At 48.5% G+C, this 16,697-nt stretch overlaps 1 long non-coding RNA gene across 1 annotated transcript in view; it reads right to left on the bottom strand.

Annotated features, from left to right (window-relative positions):
• Positions 1-11,455: 11,455 nt before the first annotated feature.
• Positions 11,456-16,697, bottom strand: part of LOC148771409 (uncharacterized) — a 7,401-nt gene continuing 2,159 nt past the window's right edge. Inside the window, exon 2 of the long non-coding RNA XR_016030457.1 lies at positions 11,456-11,722. This is a non-coding gene — a long non-coding RNA (uncharacterized LOC148771409). The remainder of the gene's footprint in view (positions 11,723-16,697) is intronic.

Raw genomic sequence — 16,697 nt, 5'->3', positions numbered from 1 at the left:
GTAGGAAATTGAATTTGGCACGGTGGTTGTCGGGGCCCTTTTCTCAGATTCCGAGAATTGCTCCGAAAACGTCGGGAGCGACTAGTTTTTGCCCAAGGTTGCTAGCACCTTGGGCAGAGTCGCCAGCACCTTGGCTGGGCCGGTGCCGAAAGTCCGAAAATTTTCCGACCCGAAAAAAATAATAAAAAATACGAGCGCGTAGGAAATTGAATTTGGCACGGTGGTTGTCGGGGCCGTTTTCTCAGATTTCGAGAATTGCTCCGAAAACGTCGGGAGCGACTAGTTTTTGCCCAAGGTTGCTAGCACCTTGGGCAGAGTCGCCAGCACCTTGGCTGGGCCGGTGCCGAAAGTCCGAAAATTTTCCGACCCGAAAAAAATAATAAAAAATACGAGGGCGTTAGAAATTGAATTTGGCACGGTGGTTGTCGGGGCCGTTTTCTCAGATTTCGAGAATTGCTCCGAAAACGTCGGGAGCGACTAGTTTTTGCCCAAGGTTGCCAGCACCTTGGGCAGAGTCGCCAGCACCTTGGCTGGGCCGGTGCCGAAAGTCCGAAAATTTTCCGACCCGAAAAAAATAATAAAAAATACGAGCGCGTAGCAAATTGAATTTGGCACGGTGGTTGTCGGGGCCGTTTTCTCAGATTCCGAGAATTGCTCCGAAAACGTCGGGAGCGACTAGTTTTTGCCCAAGGTTGCTAGCACCTTGGGCAGAGTCGCCAGCACCTTGGCTGGGCCGGTGCCGAAAGTCCGAAAATTTTCCGACCCGAAATAAATAATAAAAAATACGAGCGCGTAGGAAATTTAATTTGGCACGGTGGTTGTCGGGGCCGTTTTCTCAGATTTCAAGAATTGCTCCGAAAACGTCGGGAGCGACTAGTTTTTGCCCAAGGTTGCTAGCACCTTGGGCAGAGTCGCCAGCACCTTGGCTGGGCCGGTGCCGAAAGTCCGAAAATTTTCCGACCCGAAAAAAATAATAAAAAATACGAGCGCGTAGGAAATTGAATTTGGCACGGTGGTTGTCGGGGCCGTTTTCTCAGATTTCGAGAATTGCTCCGAAAACGTCTGGAGCGACTAGTTTTTGCCCAAGGTTGCTAGCACCTTGGGCAGAGTCGCCAGCACACCGGCTGGGCCGGTGCCGAAAGTCCGAAAATTTTCCGACCCGAAAAAAATAATAAAAAATACGAGCGCGTAGGAAATTGAATTTGGCACGGTGGTTGTCGGGGCCGTTTGGTCAGATTTCGAGAATTGCTCCGAAAACGTCGGGAGCGACTAGTTTTTGCCCAAGGTTGCTAGCACCTTGGGCAGAGTCGCCAGCACCTTGGCTGGGCCGGTGCCGAAAGTCCGAAAATTTTCCGACCCGAAAAAAATAATAAAAAATACGAGCGCGTAGGAAATTGAATTTGGCACGGTGGTTGTCGGGGCCGTTTTCTCAGATTTCGAGAATTGCTCCGAAAACGTCTGGAGCGACTAGTTTTTGCCCAAGGTTGCTAGCACCTTGGGCAGAGTCGCCAGCACCTTGGTTGGGCCGGTGCCGAAAGTCCGAAAATTTTCCGACCCGAAAAAAATAATAAAAAATACGAGCGCGTAGGAAATTGAATTTGGCACCGTGGTTGTCGGGGCCGTTTGGTCAGATTTCGAGAATTGCTCCGAAAACGTCGGGAGCGACTAGTTTTTGCCCAAGGTTGCTAGCACCTTGGGCAGAGTCGCCAGCACCTTGGCTGGGCCGGTGCCGAAAGTCCGAAAATTTTCCGACCCGAAAAAAATAATAAAAAATACGAGCGCGTAGGAAATTGAATTTGGCACGGTGGTTGTTGGGGCCGTTTTCTCAGATTCCGAGAATTGCCCCGAAAACGTCGGGAGCGACTAGTTTTTGCCCAAGGTTGCTAGCACCTTGGGCAGAGTCGCCAGCACCTTGGCTGGGCCGGTGCCAAAAGTCCGAAAATTTTCCGACCCGAAAAAAATAATAAAAAATACGAGCGCGTAGGAAATTGAATTTGGCACGGTGGTTGTCGGGGCCGTTTTCTCAGATTCCGAGAATTGCTCCGAAAACGTCGGGAGCGACTAGTTTTTGCCCAAGGTTGCTAGCACCTTGGGCAGAGTCGCCAGCACCTTGGCTGGGCCGGTGCCGAAAGTCCGAAAATTTTCCGACCCGAAAAAAATAATAAAAAATACGAGCGCGTAGAAAATTGAATTTGGCACGGTGGTTGTCGGGGCCCTTTTCTCAGATTTCGAGAATTGCTCCGAAAACGTCGGGAGCGACTAGTTTTTGCCCAAGGTTGCTAGCACCTTGGGCAGAGTCGCCAGCACCTTGGCTGGGCCGGTGCCGAAAGTCCGAAAATTTTCCGACCCGAAAAAAATAATAAAAAATACGAGCGCGTAGAAAATTGAATTTGGCACGGTGGTTGTCGGGGCCGTTTTCTCAGATTTCGAGAATTGCTCCGAAAATGTCGGGAGCGACTAGTTTTTGCCCAAGGTTGCTAGCACCTTGGGCAGAGTCGCCAGCACCTTGGTTGGGCCGGTGCCGAAAGTCCGAAAATTTTCCGACCCGAAAAAAATAATAAAAAATACGAGCGCGTAGGAAATTGAATTTGGCACGGTGGTTGTCGGGGCCGTTTGGTCAGATTTCGAGAATTGCTCCGAAAACGTCGGGAGCGACTAGTTTTTGCCCAAGGTTGCTAGCACCTTGGGCAGAGTCGCCAGCACCTTGGCTGGGCCGGTGCCGAAAGTCCGAAAATTTTCCGACCCGAAAAAAATAATAAAAAATACGAGCGCGTAGGAAATTGAATTTGGCACGGTGGTTGTCGGGGCCGTTTTCTCAGATTCCGAGAATTGCTCCGAAAACGTCGGGAGCGACTAGTTTTTGCCCAAGGTTGCTAGCACCTTGGGCAGAGTCGCCAGCACCTTGGCTGGGCCGGTGCCAAAAGTCCGAAAATTTTCCGACCCGAAAAAAATAATAAAAAATACGAGCGCGTAGGAAATTGAATTTGGCACGGTGGTTGTCGGGGCCGTTTTCTCAGATTCCGAGAATTGCTCCGAAAACGTCGGGAGCAACTAGTTTTTGCCCAAGGTTGCTAGCACCTTGGGCAGAGTCGCCAGCACCTTGGCTGGGCCGGTGCCGAAAGTCCGAAAATTTTCCGACCCGAAAAAAATAATAAAAAATACGAGCGCGTAGGAAATTGAATTTGGCACGGTGGTTGTCGGGGCCCTTTTCTCAGATTCCGAGAATTGCTCCGAAAACGTCGGGAGCGACTAGTTTTTGCCCAAGGTTGCTAGCACCTTGGGCAGAGTCGCCAGCACCTTGGCTGGGCCGGTGCCGAAAGTCCGAAAATTTTCCGACCCGAAAAAAATAATAAAAAATACGAGCGCGTAGGAAATTGAATTTGGCACGGTGGTTGTCAGGGCCGTTTTCTCAGATTTCGAGAATTGCTCCGAAAACGTCGGGAGCGACTAGTTTTTGCCCAAGGTTGCTAGCACCTTGGGCAGAGTCGCCAGCACCTTGGCTGGGCCGGTGCCGAAAGTCCGAAAATTTTCCGACCCGAAAAAAATAATAAAAAATACGAGGGCGTTAGAAATTGAATTTGGCACGGTGGTTGTCGGGGCCGTTTTCTCAGATTTCGAGAATTGCTCCGAAAACGTCGGGAGCGACTAGTTTTTGCCCAAGGTTGCCAGCACCTTGGGCAGAGTCGCCAGCACCTTGGCTGGGCCGGTGCCGAAAGTCCGAAAATTTTCCGACCCGAAAAAAATAATAAAAAATACGAGCGCGTAGCAAATTGAATTTGGCACGGTGGTTGTCGGGGCCGTTTTCTCAGATTCCGAGAATTGCTCCGAAAACGTCGGGAGCGACTAGTTTTTGCCCAAGGTTGCTAGCACCTTGGGCAGAGTCGCCAGCACCTTGGCTGGGCCGGTGCCGAAAGTCCGAAAATTTTCCGACCCGAAATAAATAATAAAAAATACGAGCGCGTAGGAAATTTAATTTGGCACGGTGGTTGTCGGGGCCGTTTTCTCAGATTTCAAGAATTGCTCCGAAAACGTCGGGAGCGACTAGTTTTTGCCCAAGGTTGCTAGCACCTTGGGCAGAGTCGCCAGCACCTTGGCTGGGCCGGTGCCGAAAGTCCGAAAATTTTCCGACCCGAAAAAAATAATAAAAAATACGAGCGCGTAGGAAATTGAATTTGGCACGGTGGTTGTCGGGGCCGTTTTCTCAGATTTCGAGAATTGCTCCGAAAACGTCTGGAGCGACTAGTTTTTGCCCAAGGTTGCTAGCACCTTGGGCAGAGTCGCCAGCACACCGGCTGGGCCGGTGCCGAAAGTCCGAAAATTTTCCGACCCGAAAAAAATAATAAAAAATACGAGCGCGTAGGAAATTGAATTTGGCACGGTGGTTGTCGGGGCCGTTTGGTCAGATTTCGAGAATTGCTCCGAAAACGTCGGGAGCGACTAGTTTTTGCCCAAGGTTGCTAGCACCTTGGGCAGAGTCGCCAGCACCTTGGCTGGGCCGGTGCCGAAAGTCCGAAAATTTTCCGACCCGAAAAAAATAATAAAAAATACGAGCGCGTAGGAAATTGAATTTGGCACGGTGGTTGTCGGGGCCGTTTTCTCAGATTTCGAGAATTGCTCCGAAAACGTCTGGAGCGACTAGTTTTTGCCCAAGGTTGCTAGCACCTTGGGCAGAGTCGCCAGCACCTTGGTTGGGCCGGTGCCGAAAGTCCGAAAATTTTCCGACCCGAAAAAAATAATAAAAAATACGAGCGCGTAGGAAATTGAATTTGGCACGGTGGTTGTCGGGGCCGTTTGGTCAGATTTCGAGAATTGCTCCGAAAACGTCGGGAGCGACTAGTTTTTGCCCAAGGTTGCTAGCACCTTGGGCAGAGTCGCCAGCACCTTGGCTGGGCCGGTGCCGAAAGTCCGAAAATTTTCCGACCCGAAAAAAATAATAAAAAATACGAGCGCGTAGGAAATTGAATTTGGCACGGTGGTTGTTGGGGCCGTTTTCTCAGATTCCGAGAATTGCTCCGAAAACGTCGGGAGCGACTAGTTTTTGCCCAAGGTTGCTAGCACCTTGGGCAGAGTCGCCAGCACCTTGGCTGGGCCGGTGCCAAAAGTCCGAAAATTTTCCGACCCGAAAAAAATAATAAAAAATACGAGCGCGTAGGAAATTGAATTTGGCACGGTGGTTGTCGGGGCCGTTTTCTCAGATTCCGAGAATTGCTCCGAAAACGTCGGGAGCGACTAGTTTTTGCCCAAGGTTGCTAGCACCTTGGGCAGAGTCGCCAGCACCTTGGCTGGGCCGGTGCCGAAAGTCCGAAAATTTTCCGACCCGAAAAAAATAATAAAAAATACGAGCGCGTAGGAAATTGAATTTGGCACGGTGGTTGTCGGGGCCGTTTTCTCAGATTTCGAGAATTGCTCCGAAAACGTCGGGAGCGACTAGTTTTTGCCCAAGGTTGCTAGCACCTTGGGCAGAGTCGCCAGCACCTTGGCTGGGCCGGTGCCGAAAGTCCGAAAATTTTCCGACCCGAAAAAAATAATAAAAAATACGAGGGCGTTAGAAATTGAATTTGGCACGGTGGTTGTCGGGGCCGTTTTCTCAGATTTCGAGAATTGCTCCGAAAACGTCGGGAGCGACTAGTTTTTGCCCAAGGTTGCCAGCACCTTGGGCAGAGTCGCCAGCACCTTGGCTGGGCCGGTGCCGAAAGTCCGAAAATTTTCCGACCCGAAAAAAATAATAAAAAATACGAGCGCGTAGCAAATTGAATTTGGCACGGTGGTTGTCGGGGCCGTTTTCTCAGATTCCGAGAATTGCTCCGAAAACGTCGGGAGCGACTAGTTTTTGCCCAAGGTTGCTAGCACCTTGGGCAGAGTCGCCAGCACCTTGCCTGGGCCGGTGCCGAAAGTCCGAAAATTTTCCGACCCGAAATAAATAATAAAAAATACGAGCGCGTAGGAAATTTAATTTGGCACGGTGGTTGTCGGGGCCGTTTTCTCAGATTTCAAGAATTGCTCCGAAAACGTCGGGAGCGACTAGTTTTTGCCCAAGGTTGCTAGCACCTTGGGCAGAGTCGCCAGCACCTTGGCTGGGCCGGTGCCGAAAGTCCGAAAATTTTCCGACCCGAAAAAAATAATAAAAAATACGAGCGCGTAGGAAATTGAATTTGGCACGGTGGTTGTCGGGGCCGTTTTCTCAGATTTCGAGAATTGCTCCGAAAACGTCTGGAGCGACTAGTTTTTGCCCAAGGTTGCTAGCACCTTGGGCAGAGTCGCCAGCACACCGGCTGGGCCGGTGCCGAAAGTCCGAAAATTTTCCGACCCGAAAAAAATAATAAAAAATACGAGCGCGTAGGAAATTGAATTTGGCACGGTGGTTGTCGGGGCCGTTTGGTCAGATTTCGAGAATTGCTCCGAAAACGTCGGGAGCGACTAGTTTTTGCCCAAGGTTGCTAGCACCTTGGGCAGAGTCGCCAGCACCTTGGCTGGGCCGGTGCCGAAAGTCCGAAAATTTTCCGACCCGAAAAAAATAATAAAAAATACGAGCGCGTAGGAAATTGAATTTGGCACGGTGGTTGTCGGGGCCGTTTTCTCAGATTTCGAGAATTGCTCCGAAAACGTCTGGAGCGACTAGTTTTTGCCCAAGGTTGCTAGCACCTTGGGCAGAGTCGCCAGCACCTTGGTTGGGCCGGTGCCGAAAGTCCGAAAATTTTTCGACCCGAAAAAAATAATAAAAAATACGAGCGCGTAGGAAATTGAATTTGGCACGGTGGTTGTCGGGGCCGTTTGGTCAGATTTCGAGAATTGCTCCGAAAACGTCGGGAGCGACTAGTTTTTGCCCAAGGTTGCTAGCACCTTGGGCAGAGTCGCCAGCACCTTGGCTGGGCCGGTGCCGAAAGTCCGAAAATTTTCCGACCCGAAAAAAATAATAAAAAATACGAGCGCGTAGGAAATTGAATTTGGCACGGTGGTTGTTGGGGCCGTTTTCTCAGATTCCGAGAATTGCTCCGAAAACGTCGGGAGCGACTAGTTTTTGCCCAAGGTTGCTAGCACCTTGGGCAGAGTCGCCAGCACCTTGGCTGGGCCGGTGCCAAAAGTCCGAAAATTTTCCGACCCGAAAAAAATAATAAAAAATACGAGCGCGTAAGAAATTGAATTTGGCACGGTGGTTGTCGGGGCCGTTTTCTCAGATTCCGAGAATTGCTCCGAAAACGTCGGGAGCGACTAGTTTTTGCCCAAGGTTGCTAGCACCTTGGGCAGAGTCGCCAGCACCTTGGCTGGGCCGGTGCCGAAAGTCCGAAAATTTTCCGACCCGAAAAAAATAATAAAAAATACGAGCGCGTAGAAAATTGAATTTGGCACGGTGGTTGTCGGGGCCCTTTTCTCAGATTTCGAGAATTGCTCCGAAAACGTCGGGAGCGACTAGTTTTTGCCCAAGGTTGCTAGCACCTTGGGCAGAGTCGCCAGCACCTTGGCTGGGCCGGTGCCGAAAGTCCGAAAATTTTCCGACCCGAAAAAAATAATAAAAAATACGAGCGCGTAGAAAATTGAATTTGGCACGGTGGTTGTCGGGGCCGTTTTCTCAGATTTCGAGAATTGCTCCGAAAATGTCGGGAGCGACTAGTTTTTGCCCAAGGTTGCTAGCACCTTGGGCAGAGTCGCCAGCACCTTGGCTGGGCCGGTGCCGAAAGTCCGAAAATTTTCCGACCCGAAAAAAATAATAAAAAATACGAGGGCGTTAGAAATTGAATTTGGCACGGTGGTTGTCGGGGCCGTTTTCTCAGATTTCGAGAATTGCTCCGAAAACGTCGGGAGCGACTAGTTTTTGCCCAAGGTTGCTAGCACCTTGGGCAGAGTCGCCAGCACCTTGGCTGGGCCGGTGCCGAAAGTCCGAAAATTTTCCGACCCGAAAAAAATAATAAAAAATACGAGCGCGTAGGAAATTGAATTTGGCACGGTGGTTGTCGGGGCCGTTTTCTCAGATTCCGAGAATTGCTCCGAAAACGTCGGGAGCGACTAGTTTTTGCCCAAGGTTGCTAGCACCTTGGGCAGAGTCGCCAGCACCTTGGCTGGGCCGGTGCCGAAAGTCCGAAAATTTTCCGACCCGAAATAAATAATAAAAAATACGAGCGCGTAGGAAATTGAATTTGGCACGGTGGTTGTCGGGGCCGTTTTCTCAGATTTCGAGAATTGCTCCGAAAACGTCGGGAGCGACTAGTTTTTGCCCAAGGTTGCTAGCACCTTGGGCAGAGTCGCCAGCACCTTGGCTGGGCCGGTGCCGAAAGTCCGAAAATTTTCCGACCCGAAAAAAATAATAAAAAATACGAGGGCGTTAGAAATTGAATTTGGCACGGTGGTTGTCGGGGCCGTTTTCTCAGATTTCGAGAATTGCTCCGAAAACGTCGGGAGCGACTAGTTTTTGCCCAAGGTTGCTAGCACCTTGGGCAGAGTCGCCAGCACCTTGGCTGGGCCGGTGCCGAAAGTCCGAAAATTTTCCGACCCGAAAAAAATAATAAAAAATACGAGGACGTAGGAAATTGAATTTGATACGGTGGTTGTCGGGGCCGTTTTCTCAGATTTCGAGAATTGCTCCGAAAACGTCGGGAGCGACTAGTTTGGGCAAGGCATGTTGTTAGGGAACAATAAGTCGATGAACAATGATAAATGTTTTCAACGTATCTTTTGCTACGAAGATGATATCGTCACGTTCACTTGTGGGGGGGGGGGGGTATGATTCCACGGAGAATGGTTATGTTTTTCGGTGTAGTAACGAGCTTTGGTGTTTTTTTTCACTATTTTAACGAATATATTAGTTAAAATAATGAATAAATAGAAATTAAATATTAAAAGTACCCGAATAATATAAATAATAATTACTATTTCGTAAAAGAACTATCCACAGTACCTTTCCACTCTTCAAACCTCATGCCCGAATTAATATTCTCTAATTATTATCTATTTTTTGAATTAAAATAATAAAAAAATGTAATTAAAAATCATAAAAATAAAATAAAAATTTCATAAATTCATGTAACTTCAGCAGGAGCCAAATGGGATAATTTTCGTGATTTTTCGAATATATTTTGATATTTTTCTCTATTTATTATCTATTTTACTGTATTTCTTGAATTAAAATAATAAAAAAATATAAATAAAAACCAGAAAAATAAAATAAAATTTCAAGAACTCTTGAATAATCAACAGGAACTAATTGGCATAACTTTCGTGATTTTTAAAATATATTTCGATATTTTTCTCTATTTATTATCTATTTTATTGTATTTTTTTGAATTAAAATAATAAAAAATATAATTACAAACCAGAAAAATAAAAAAAAAATTCAACAATTATTGTAATATCAACAGGAACTATTTGGCATAATTTTCGTGATTTTTAAAATGTATATTGATATTTTTCTCTATTTATTTGGTAATTAAAAATATTTTCGAATGAAAAAATTAAATAAAAATAATTACAAGTCGGAAAAATAAAATTCCAGTTTCTACGGGTAGATAATAATATAATTAATGTTAGAAAAAAATTTGGTTAAAAAATAAGTTGAATAAGATATAAAATATTGAGAAATAAAAAAGTTGCTTCCCTCGGCATTTTCAATGTCTAGTGGTCATTTGGCTGATTTTGTCCATTTCACTACTATAGGGGGGGAGGTGTCCAAGGAGGGTGCTAGGCCAAGGTGCTAGCAACTTTGCCCAAGGTGCTAGCAACTTGGGCAAAGTTGCTAGCAACTTTGGCAAAAGAGGGCCTGCCGCGCCCCCCTGCGGCAGGAATGGTGGGCCAGTGGTGGCGGGCGGGCGGCACCACCACCCAACGGCGGCGGCGCTCCGGCGGCGCTCCGGCGGCGGCGGCGGCGGTCGGTCGGAAAAAAAAAAATTTTTTTTTTTTTTTTTTTTTTTTTTTCCAGTCCCTTTCGGAAGAGGCCCGATAAAGAAAGATGCCGGATAAAGAAAGATGCCCGAATTAAGAAAGATGCCGAATAAAGAAGGTTGCTTGTCGCAAATAAAGAAGTTGGCTTGTCGGTAATCAAGATGAGGCCGGTGCGGTGCTTCGGCGAAGCCCGGCAACATGCATTCTTACGGGTTGGTATGGTATGATAATTTGTGCTCCTCGGACCATCATTGGGTGGAGTTCGGTCGAAGTCAGCCCCCAATAGGCGATTGGAGTGTCAAACGGCTGTGTTGCGTTGTGGGATGGCTCTCATCCGAAAATGGTGTGGTTAGTACGAGTTATGCTTCGAACCCCACTCTGTCGAGGAAGTGAGTTGTCCTTCGGGCAATGCTGTTGGTTTGCGCGTTGCCTATTGGGAAAGGTTGTCTCGCTCGTTTCTCTACTCCGGTGATGCATGATGGGCATGATTATTTGTGGCTCTCGAGCGAATCGGTGCTAGTAGGTGATGGGAATATAGGCGATGCGTTGCTATACGGCTGTCGGTGCTTCGTGGGATGGCTCTCATTCGAAAATGGTGTGGGTAGTACGAGTTATGCTTCGAACCCTGCTCTGTCGAGAAAGTGAGTTGTCCTTCGGGCAGCGGCTGTTGGTTGGCATGGTTGCCTGAATGTTGCGGTGCTCATTGGAAGTTTCGCTCGAGCCACTACTCAAGGTTGGATATTCACGAATGCATGTTGTCGGTGCCCGTTGGAATGTTTCGCTCGGACTCACTCGGTGATGGAATGTTCCTCGGAATAAGACCACATAAGTGGGTGGTGGTGCAAATAAGACAACATAAGTGGGTGGCGGTGCAAATAAGACCGCACAAGTGGGTGGTGGTGCAAATAAGTGGGTGGTGGTGAACACCGCAAAGAACAAGTGGGCTTGCATCGTGCTCGACGGGGCATATGCTCGGGTGGGCTTGTTGTTGTTTGTCCAGTGTTGTGCTCTTGCATTGCTTTTGGTCGGACAACGATGCGCCTTCTCGGGCATTGCGTACGGCAGGGCGCGTGAGTGGTGCTTGGTGCGCACGGGCTTGTCGAATCCCTGCTCGGGCAGCGACGGCAACTTGTGGGCGCCTCTTCAATCGTCGGTTCAAGTGTGCCTTGATCGGTGTCGGTTTCCTGTGCTGCGTACCTATCGTGTTGGTATCGTGTCGGTTAAAAGTGCCCCGTTTCGTCTTGCGTTGCATCCTTTTCAAGGCTGCGGCGTGGGATGGACCATGAAGCATCCGTCGTGTTCCACATCCCAGACGTAACTGTCCCCGGGTTGTTGGCGCACGGCGGCACGCTCGATCTCTCGGATGCGGAAAATTGAGTGGGTACGAGGCGTTGGCCCTCTATTTACCCCAAGAAAATGCGTTTCACGCTCTATGCGAACGACGACCGTCGCCGTCGCGATCGAGTCCTTGCGGCTTGCATCGCGCGGTGCCGGTGTCGGTAAGGAATGCTACCTGGTTGATCCTGCCAGTAGTCATATGCTTGTCTCAAAGATTAAGCCATGCATGTGTAAGTATGAACTAATTCAGACTGTGAAACTGCGAATGGCTCATTAAATCAGTTATAGTTTGTTTGATGGTACCTGCTACTCGGATAACCGTAGTAATTCTAGAGCTAATACGTGCAACAAACCCCGACTTCTGGAAGGGATGCATTTATTAGATAAAAGGTCGACACGGGCTCTGCCCGTCGTTGCGATGATTCATGATAACTCGACGGATCGCACGGCCCTCGTGCCGGCGACGCATCATTCAAATTTCTGCCCTATCAACTTTCGATGGTAGGATAGTGGCCTACTGTTACCCCCTTAGTCGGTGATATCGACTATAACTCGAGTGTGGCCGAGTTATAGTTGAAATGGTGCCAAGAGTGCTGGCACAAGGCAAGCTACACATGGGCCAAACGGTGGCCGAGAGTTGGGCAAGTATTGAGGTGCTTGGCCGAGAAATACAAGGCAAGGGTTTCGAGTGATTGGCAAGCATTGAGGTGCTTGGCCGAGAAAGGCATGGCAAGTGTGGGCAAGGCAAGTGGGCTGAATTGCACGCGTGCGGGTGGATTCGATCCTTGGGCGCGCGCGCGCTTCGATTGGGCAAGCCGGGCAGCTAATTAATCTGGGAAGTCAAGGAAGGCAGTTGAGGAGCGGTTGGGATCAGCAAAGGCTTAGAAAACCGCCCCTTTATGTTTAATTAGTGAGCCAAGTGGCTGGCCTGCGTGCCGCCATGTGTCCCTTGGCAGTTTAGTGTGTAAACTGCATTGTAACTTGTATTTATTGGCCCTAGAGTGCACAAATCCGACCCATTCAGATAGAGGGACTCAGATTGCAATCAATAGCATCTGTTGTGAGGATTCTTTGTGTGCACCAAGGGCTTTCCTTGTATTGTTCGTGAGTGATTCAATAAAGGTTGAGCGTTGCTCGTAAATTGCTTGTGTTGTTCGATTTCCGCTGCATACTTGTGATTGTTGCTGTTCATTTGATACAACGATGGTGCCTTACGTTTGTGTGAAGAATCGTTGAGTGGGCTGACTGATTTAGTGCGTAAATCAGGCCGTACGGTGGGAAAATTTTGATTATAAATTAACCCCTGTAACAGTTGGTATCAGAGCCCGGTTCTCGGGTTCTGAACGGTGTTCTTCGACATGGAAGATTCGGGTTCTTCCTCACTAATGAATCCTAATCGGGCAGCGTTGCTCGATTTGGAAGCGAGATTGCAACGTCTTGAGACTCTTGTTGGGCCGCCCGTTGATCTGAGAGCAACCCCTATTCTCTAACAACTTGTTGATGGGCAACAAGCATTTGAACGGCTATCAAAATCTATAGCCGGTCTACCGGAATTTGTGGAGACTAGGATGGCAAGTGCTGCAGAAGATCTCGGGTTGCTAAGTGATGCGGTTGAGGCCAAGTTTGACACGGTTTTGACGGATTTGGCTGTGGTGAAGCGGGCGATTCGTGAGGGGACGTCGAGTGCTGTTGAGGGCAGATCGTCGTCGTCCAAAGTACGGGTGCCTGAACCCGCTACGTTTGGTGGTGCACGTAGCGCAAAGGAGTTAGAAAACTTCCTTTGGGACATGGAGAACTATTTCCAGGCAGCAAACGTGTCCGATCAAGAGAAGGTGACCATTACGAGCATGTACTTGTCGGGTGATGCAAAGTTATGGTGGCGAGCACGTCTTTCCGATGATGCTAGTGCCAATCGGGACAAAATTGAAACCTGGGAAACGTTGAAGAAGGAATTGAAAGAACAATTCCTCCCTTGCAACACGAGTTGGTTGGCAAAGGAATCCCTACGTCAATTGAAGCATAAGGGGTCCGTTCGTGAGTACGTGAAGGACTTCAGTTCCTTGATGCTTGACATTAGGGATATGTCGGAGGAGGACAAGATCTTTAACTTCATGGCTGGTTTGCAACCTTGGGCACAATCTGAGTTGCGAAGGCAAGGCGTGAAGGATCTGCCGGGAGCAATTGCCGCTGCAGATCGCCTTGTCGATTACAAGACGGTTGGTGCCAAGGATGTTGAAAAGAAGGAATCCGGCAAGGATAAGGGCAAGGCCAAGAAATCGGGTGGAAAGTTTGGCCGAGATGGAAAGTTCAAGGCCAAGAAGAATTTCGAGAAGCCCACGGGAACGGCCAAACCCGCGGGGCAATTGACCGTTAACAAGGAAAACAAAGGCTGTTTCTTGTGTAACGGTGATCATCGAATGAGGGACTGCCCTAAACGAAGCAAATTAAATGCTTTGATGCTGGAATCGGATGGAGATGGTGAGGACTCTAGGCAAGTCAACCCCATCCAGTTGCTGAGTGCCTTGACGGTCGAGAAGGTACCTAGCAACCCCAAAGGTTTGATGTATGTCGAAACCTTGCTGAACGGGAAGAAAGTGATGGCCATGGTGGATTCGGGTGCAACGCATAACTTTGTTGCCGTTCGAGAGATTGGAAAGCTGGATCTGAATCTCTCACAACATGCGAGTAAAATTAAAGCCGTGAATTCAGAAGCCAAGCCGGTGATGGGCGTGACCAATGTAGAGTTGTGCATTGGTCCTTGGCGTGGGCAATGTTCATTTACTGCTGTACCACTAGACGATTTTGACGTGATTTTGGGGCAAGAATTTCTGTTGTCGGCCCGTGTTGGTGTCATACCTTTCCTGAGTGGATTGCTGTTCATGGATCCTAGTTGTCCGTGTTTCGTGAAAGGAACGTTTGTGGAGAAGGCCAAAGAGAAGAAATCTGAGGGCTTATTGTCGGCATTGCAATTAAAGGCAGGTCTAAGACATGGCGAGCCAACCTGTCTGGCTGCATTGGTCGAAATCAAGCCGGATGTGTATCAAGAGGTGCCGGATGCCGTTGCTGAATTGTTGGCTGAATTCGAGGATGTGATGCCTCCTGAATTACCGAGAGAGTTGCCGCCTCGGCGAGCCATTGACCATAAGATCGAGTTGGAACTGGGGGCCAGGCCGCCAGCACAAGCACCGTATCGGATGGGTCCTTCGGAGTTGGCTGAGCTCAGAAGGCAGTTGGATGATTTGCTGAGTGCGGGTCTTGTGCAACCTTCCAAAGCTCCTTATGGGTCGCCGGTTCTGTTCCAAAAGAAGCAGGACGGTTCAATGAGGATGTGTGTAGACTATCGGGCATTGAATAAGGTTACTATCAAAAATAAGTATCCTATTCCTAATGCGCTGGATCTTTTCGATAAGTTGGCGAGGGCACGGTTTTACACGAAGATTGATCTTCGGGCTGGATATTGGCAAGTTCGTGTGGCACAAGGGGATGAGGCAAAGACAACTTGTGTGACGAGGTACGGATCATACGAGTTCTTGGTTATGCCTTTCGGCTTAACCAATGCTCCCGCAACTTTCTGCAACCTCATGAATGATGTGTTGTACGAGTTTCTCGATCGTTTTGTGGTGGTATATCTTGATGATATCGTGGTATATTCTGAATCATTGGGCGAGCATGTTGGGCATATGCGGGCTGTATTCTTGAAGTTGAGAGAGTACAAGTTATATGCCAAGAAGGAGAAGTGTGATTTCTGCCGGGAAGAAATCTCGTTCCTTGGCCACATTATTAGCCAAGGAAAGATCAAGATGGATATGAAGAAGGTACGGGCTGTGACTGATTGGCCCGCTCCTTCGAAAGTGGCCGAGTTGCGTTCGTTTTTGGGTTTGGCAAACTACTATCGAAGGTTTATCAAAGGGTATTCAAAGATCGTGAATCCTTTGACCGATCTTTTGAAGAAGGATCAGAAGTGGGAATGGACTTCGGATTGTGATGATTCATTTGAGAAGTTGAAGGGTGCTATCTCTTCGGAACCGGTACTGAAGTTGCCTGAGTTCGATAAGCCGTTTGAGTTGCAAACGGATGCTTCTGATCGTGCTATCGGGGGTGTGTTGGTGCAAGACAAGCATCCCGTTGCCTTTGAAAGTAGAAAGCTGAAAGATGCTGAGATGCGGTACAGTACTCATGAGAAGGAAATGACGGCGGTGGTACATTGTTTAGATGCTTGGAAGCATTACTTGTTGGGTACGAAGTTTGTGGTTGTCACCGATAATGTGGCAAACACATACTTCAAGACTCAAAAGAAATTGTCGCCGAAACAAGCAAGATGGCAAGAGTTCTTGGGGGAATTCGATTTCGAGTGGGTACATCGACCGGGAAAGCATAACGACGTGGCCGATGCACTGAGTAGGAAAGTCGTTGAATCCTACGTTAGTGCTCTGACTCGTGTGGAGTCTGATTTTCTTGAAAGGGTTCGAGAGGTAGCCAAGACTGATTTGGTCTACCAAAAGATGGCTGAGCAAGTACGAGCGGGGCAGATTCGAAAATATTGGCTAGAGGATGGGCTGTTGTTTGCTAAGGGTGGCCGTGCTTATGTACCAAGCAGCTCCCTTAGGCGTGAACTATTGCGGGAAACACATGATCCGACGTGGGCCGGTCATCCCGGAATTGACAGAATGTTGGCCCTTCTAGCACGATCGTACTATTGGCCAAAGATGGAGTTTGACGTTGAGGCATACGTCAAGACTTGTTTAGTTTGCCAACTAGACAAGACCGAGAAGAAGAAGGAGGCCGGTCTGTTGCAGCCTCTGCCCATTCCGGAGAGACCTTGGCAATCAGTTTCGATGGACTTTGTGTCGGGATTTCCGAAAGTGAACGGTAACGCTTCTATCTTCGTGATAGTTGACCGTTTCTCGAAGTATGGGATTTTTATTGCTGCACCCATGGCTTGTCCGGCTGAAGTAGCTGCTGAATTATTTTTGAAGAATGTTGTGAAGTATTTTGGTATTCCCGAAGACATTATTAGCGATCGGGATACTCGGTTTACAGGCCGTTTCTGGACCGCGCTATTCAACATGTTGGGGACTGAATTGAAGTTTTCTACGGCAAATCACCCCCAAACGGATGGACAGACGGAGCGAATGAATGCCGTGTTGGAAGATTATCTTCGGCATTATGTTAGCGCGAGTCAGAAGGATTGGGTAGGTTTGCTTGATACAGCCCAATTCTGCTACAATCTTCACAAGTCTTCAGCTACGGGGATGAGTCCGTTTGAGTTGGTGTACGGGCAGCAACCGATGGTGCCACATGAGGTGGCATTGCAGCGAACCGGAGGGAAGTGTCCTGCTGCCTATCGCTTTGCTCGTGCTAGACAAGAATTGCTAGACGAGGCAAAGGATAGCTTGATGAAAGCACAAGCGAGGATGAAGAAATATGCTGATGCTCATCGAAGAGACGTGGAATTTCAGGTTGGTGATCAAGTGTTGCTGAAATTAACG

Source organism: Erythranthe guttata, chromosome 3 (assembly GCF_056151865.1).
Source record: "Erythranthe guttata isolate IM_541 chromosome 3, IM_541, whole genome shotgun sequence".
Taxonomy (NCBI): Eukaryota; Viridiplantae; Streptophyta; class Magnoliopsida; order Lamiales; family Phrymaceae; genus Erythranthe; species Erythranthe guttata.
The sequence above is the reverse complement of the archived record's forward strand: the minus strand, read 5'-3'. Positions and strand labels throughout refer to the sequence as shown.